This window comes from Zeugodacus cucurbitae, chromosome 2 (assembly GCF_028554725.1).
Source record: "Zeugodacus cucurbitae isolate PBARC_wt_2022May chromosome 2, idZeuCucr1.2, whole genome shotgun sequence".
NCBI lineage: Eukaryota > Metazoa > Arthropoda > Insecta > Diptera > Tephritidae > Zeugodacus > Zeugodacus cucurbitae.
Genome location: NC_071667.1, coordinates 39,930,867 through 39,937,156, shown reverse-complemented (window position 1 = coordinate 39,937,156; position 6,290 = coordinate 39,930,867). Strand labels below are relative to the sequence as shown.

Sequence of the window (6,290 nt, the reverse complement as noted above, 5' to 3'; positions counted from 1 at the left end):
TGTCCAATATGTCATTGGCACATCTACTATTAAGAATCGTGATACACACTCGTTGTACACATTAGATTGTAAGATGATCTTTTCACTTACCACACGTGGTCTTAAGTGGACATTCGTCACACACATTAGATTGTAAGAGGAACCCTTCATTTACCACATGTAGCGCGTCTAAAGTGGAACATATGTTTAAAAGAAGACTATTAGATTGTAGGAATATTTGTACTTAGCCTTAAGAACAAGATTGTATAAAAGTAAGTAAAATAAAGATAAAACGGCAGTCGTTTCCAAGACTCGGACGTTTTTCGGTCGCTTGACTAAATACTCGTTTTTTATTTGTTAAAAACCTTTTACATAAGGTCAATAAATTAATTTGCGAGCCTCATATAAATGTAGGTGTGTTGCATGTATGCGTGCAACATATAATGTATGCTTGTTGCATATTAATGCATATATGTTTATGTGTTTATTTATGTATACAAATTTATGTTTTATATGTAGCTCCTCGGATTTGCTAAGGCATAAAAGAATGCATGTTCAATGATATTTAAACATATTGCCGAGGGAAAGAAATTATTATTTAATATTAGTGGACTGTATAAATTTTATAAATATTGAATAATATTAATTTTAGTACGTTGTTGCTGATCTTCTCAAGGCCTTCTCGCAGATTTCTCTGCTCTTCTTTGTCGTATATTTTACTTATTTGAAGAAAAGTTAGTTGGTCTTCTGCAATTTCCTTTATGGTTTTCACGATCGGGTCCAGCTTCGGATTGATGTCGCTTTGCATTTTATATATTTGTATGTCGATTGAAGTGATGTCTTCGAATGTTGTAGTAGTTGGTGTCCCCGCATTTTAATAACGTTGAAAGTTTGCATGTTTGATCGGTAACGCCAGCTTCCCACATTTCTCCAAAATGTGGGTCTGCCGGAGGAGAAAAATGCCAGGTTATTTGCTCATTGGCGAGAATATTGCTCTCGACTTCTTGATCTCCAGTTTCAGCTTTAATTTTATGAATGTCTACATCTGAGGTTTCAACCACTTCAGTTGATTTTTCCTCAGAAGTAGGGTGTTCAGGTGTCTCTTCTTTTCCAGTTTTATTTGCTTCTTCTTGTAATTCTGTAATTTTGTTTTCGTTCCTTTCTTTCTCTTCTTCTTCTTCTACTTTAATATTTCTAACTAATTCATTTGCAGAAGATAGAGAGAATTTTGGAATTATTATAAAATCTTATTCTTCTACTTTCTTATCTTCAACTAATTTAGTTGGTCTCTTCTTAGTTTTAGAAAATAGATTGAGATTTGGAACGATTATAAATTCTTCTTCTTCTGAATCACTTGTTTTAACAAATTTAGTTCGTTCAACTTCAGAAGATAGGTTTGGAGATAGGTTTAATTTATTTTTTAAATTTGGAATATTTATCAATTCCTCTTTGTATTTTTTGTATTGGTTTTGTTTTAACCAGCTTTGTTGTGGTAGATGAAGAGAATTTTGGAATTATTATAAATTCTTCTTTATCCAAATTACTTCGAAAAGTATTTTTTGGCTCTTCTTGTTGTAATTGTCGATTAAAATAACAAAGCTCTTGAAAAAATTCATCACCTATTTGGTCATATATGATTTCAATTTCTTCATTGAAATCTAATTTGTTTTTCATCTTCTGAATATCATTGTATAATGATTGCAAATAGCTTAGTTGATAATTCTTTATCGTTAATTCTTAACTTAGATTTTCCATTTTATTTTTGAAGGTTTCAATTTTCCTCATGATCATGGACGTTTTTCGATCCAGATATTGGTATTTAGGTTCAGTCTTCCACATTTTGGAGAACCTTATTTTTATATTCTCGCGACAAAAATTGTTGTTTTTATATTGTTAATATGCGGGAATATGCACCCGTCTTACAATTATTATTTTATTTTGCCTGAATTATAAACAGGGCTTTAATATTGCCTGTGTAAATAACAGGTCTTTTTATCTTGCCTGTGTAAATAACAGGGCTTTTTATTTTGCCTGTCTAACTAACAGGGCTTTTTATGGTGCCTGTATAAATAACAGGACTTTTTATATTGCCTGTATGACTAACAAGGCTTATATTTTGCCTGTATTAAATTCAGGGCTTTTGTTTTGGCTGAGCTCTTTCATAGGCTCGATAGGACCAATATAAAAAACATCCGGCCTACCAATTTTTACAAAACAATGTAGTTTTTAACAAACCTTACCGCTGGTGGGGGGCAATGATAGACTTGCATTGAGTGAGAATTTAATTCATTCTCAAATGTTAAAACTAGCTGTATCAAATATTTCTTACCGCTGGTGGGGGAAAATAAGTGATAGTCTAGCCTTATTGAGAAATTATTTCATTCTAGTTTTATTTTGGTTTTTTACTTACTTATATACAAATTTTAGAATTACCTTAAGAACTAATTATATATGTATGTGTGTATGTCTATATCTATATTTTATATGTTGCACGATAAGGGGTTATTTCAAATGCACACAAGCAATTGCCCCAATGTATTTTTATAACCAATAGGTTATCTTGTGCATACATATAAATATGTTTGTTTATTAATAGTTGAGTGCATGCGTGTTGCATATATATGCATGCGTGCCTCATATAAATGTATGTGTGTTGCATGTATGCGTGCAACATATAATGTATGCTTGTTGCATATTAATGCATATATGTTTATGTGTTTATTTATGTATACAAATTTATGTTTTATATGAGCTACATATCGGATTTGCTAAGGCATAAAAGAATGCATGTTCAATGATATTTGAACAGCCTTCATGTTTACTTTCATGCAATGAGTCGTAGCAAAATAATTGCAACCCTGTGCCACACATACATTTCGTCAATATTTTGTTTTCTGATATGGGTTTTTTTTTTATAGTAGGGGAAAGCATCGAAAGCCGAAGTGCGGAACTTTAATCCGCTAAACCTAACCTACTCCCAACACAACAACACTCTCGTGCTATTGTATATTTTGGTGTAGTTTTTTGCTACTTCCTAACCAAAAGGTTGTTTCGCTTTTATAATCTTGATTCCGGGGCTTTTGATCATATGAACTAATATAAAAATTTGTACAATTACATATTATTGAAGGGGCGAAAATTACTCTGGAAAATATTTTATACTGCGAAGAGATATTTTATAGATTTTATACCCACTTTGATAGATGGCAAAACTTATCATAATGTCCATTGATTAGTTTACTCACTATTGTATGACATATTTATAGTTACAGATTTTATAGACTTTTTTCCTAAAATTGAAATCCCATTCAATTTAAAGGTTGTAAACTTGTATATCGATAACGCAGGAGAATATTTATCTAATGACATGCGTGAGTACTGTGTGGAAAAAGGTATAACCTATCATTTAAGTATTCCACGTACTCCCCAGTTAAATGGTGTGTCCGAACGCATGATAGCCTCTTCGCACAGCCAAATTAATTGATACATGAATATTATAATTGAGAAAACAGTTTTTGCCTTTCGCTCTGTCCGCTTTTGATAAACGATCAGCTATTTTTGTTGTATGTGTCTAAGAGGAGATTTCTCGCCTCCTCGTTAACATGTTCATTAAGCCTTTTGTAATGGGCATCTGCCTTATTTCGTCGGCGACTGTATTCATCTTTAGGTCTCTATGAATATCAGCATTTCTGCTGTACCAAGGAGCATTTAAAATAGCACATTTTTCTGAAACCGTTGTATAATATTAATACTGCTATCATTGGCACATCCCCACAGTTGCGCACCATATGACCATACTGGCTTGATTATTTGGTTATATATAAGTAGTTTGTTGTGTATGGACAGGCCACTTCATTTTTTGATAATTTCAAGTTAAGTTCAATATTTTCTATTTTAATATGTTCTTTCCAGCGTAATTTGCCATCGAGAGTAATACCAAAATATTTGGCTGTATTTGCATATGGTATGCAGACACATAGAATACTTATGGGTTGATAAGTGATTCTTTTGTTTGTAAAATTTACGTGAACCGACTTGCCACCGTTTAGTTTTATTCTCCATTTTTTAGTCCAATTTACCACATAGTTAATTGCATGTTGCAGATTTAGTGCAGCTTTTTCAGATGTTTTTTCGACACATAGTATTGTTACAGTGTCGTCAGCAAAAGTGACTGTTATACTGTTTGGTGCTAACGGTGCTAATGATGAAAATGACAGAAAAATTAGTTGAAAGCGACAATAAAAAACACAAATGATGGAAGAGAATGTAAAAAACACAAAAGAAATGAACGAATTACTGCTTGAATTTCTCAAACAATAAAAAATAAATGAATAAGTTTTCTTTTTGGAAGATATAATAAAGTATACTTAAAATTATTTTACTTACCTAAATATGTAGAAAGTGCTGTCCGTATCATTTCTCCATTAATTGGATCGTCAGATGCATATGAAACACACTCGGATTTTGGCGTTTAGTCTCCAACACTTAAAAAGCGCGTAACCATTTAGCGTTGAGAGTATCATTGTTTTCATTTAGAAAGTTGTGAAGGACACAAAAGGCTTTTATTTTTGAGTTGGCATTCCTGAGAGAGTTGTCAATTCCTTTTCCAATTCGTCGAATGCAGGCCTTGAGGTTTCCAAAAGCATTTTCGACAAATCTACGTGCTTTCGAAAGAGCGTAGTTGAATACCTTATCGCGATGAATTTGTTTTACGCTAAATGGATATGGTTTCATCAATTGTTTGCTAAATCGAAAAAGCGAATCCCCAATAATAAATACAGGCACATTTACGCCTGAAATTTCTCGAGACATTTCACTTAGTAAAGCACAATTCTCCATTTCTATCTTAAGTGGCGATATCTCATAAATTTGAGGGTCATTCCATCGCCCGGGACTTCCGACGTTTATGTAAATAAAACGGTATCTGAAAATACATTGCATACATTACATATGTACTTATATGTATAATGCGTTTCCATATTTTACTTTGCATCAAGTAATGTCATTAAAACGGTGGAATATCACCCTCTGTAATTGTAATAATCCACAACTTGTTCAGATGATGAGTGAACATCAATGTGGCATCCGTCTGTTAACATCATCGTTATAAATTTATTGCTAATATTTCCCAATTGCTCCTAGAAATCAGTCACCGATTATGTTTTGCTTTCTCTATTTAGTGGAAACTTTTTTAAACAGGATGGTTGTAGTAGTCTCCAGATTTCAGTGCAGGATTCCACCAAAATTTCACAAACCGTAGATTTTCCTACCCCGAACATATTTGCGATACTAAGATACTCCGCAGATGAGCCTTAAGCAAATATTGCTTTAGCCACTCTTTTCTCGAGCGTAATAGATTTTCGGTAGTTCGTATCAATTTTTTGTAGAGGCCGAAGGATGTCGCATAATTTATTAAATGAAGTTTGGTTCATTCGAAGTTTTCTTTAAAAAACACAGATAGGATTAAACGTTGTTTGTTCAACTCTTCTATCTTTATTGCAAGGCATGCTGGGTAGTAAGAGTCTCTATCAATTGAAGACTCATTGTTGCGCAAGTTATTTATCTGGCTTTTCAAAGCCAATACCTTTATTATTAAAATTTCTTGTCGTGATTCTATAAAACACGAAATTATTAATAATTAGAAGCAAATATTAAAGATTCTTAAACTTACCATTTTCGTTGCTCAAAATGTAAATAAACAAATAAATTTGTGAATTGTCAATGAAAAAAAAATTCCGTCAAAACGACTTTGGTTCCACAATCCACAAATTGTGTTTTCCAATTGTGGTCCAAACGTAGTATAATGCATTAAAACGCTTAGCTAAAATTCCATACGAATCGTAAAATCAATAATCGGAAACGATGTTTAAAATATTTAAAAATATTTTGTTCGGCAGTATACATATGTATGTATGAAATTTATAGCAGCCAGACATAATTGTTAATTAAACAAATATGGGTTATTTTAGAGCTGTTGTTAAAGTTCATACCCAAGTGTTGCCGAATGAAAGTACGCAATATTATGAATATTCCCAGAATGAGAGTATGGGGCGAAGTTTAGATAATTTCTAGAATGAGAGTATGGAAAATATGTATACGGATATCCAAAATGAAAGTATGGATGAAGAATCTGGTAAACACCTAGACTCAGGCTATTATAGATACATATTAGGGTTGTAATTTTATACTCTCGCAATTTTATTAAGATATCACAATTTGATCCATATATTCAGCATAAAATCCAATATCATAACGAAAATCATTATAAATAGTATATGAAACTTGTGGTTATTCTTGAACCGATTTCATTC

The 6,290-nt window shown here is 32.3% G+C and overlaps 1 long non-coding RNA gene across 1 annotated transcript; it reads right to left on the bottom strand.

The window, feature by feature from the left end:
• Positions 1 to 299: 299 nt before the first annotated feature.
• LOC128919913 (uncharacterized) lies at positions 300 to 5,908 on the bottom strand. The gene is made up of 3 exons (XR_008470041.1): positions 4,966 to 5,908; positions 4,366 to 4,903; positions 300 to 4,177 (listed from the first exon to the last, which is right to left on the bottom strand). It is a non-coding gene; the product is annotated as an uncharacterized LOC128919913 (long non-coding RNA).
• Positions 5,909 to 6,290: the final 382 nt, after the last annotated feature.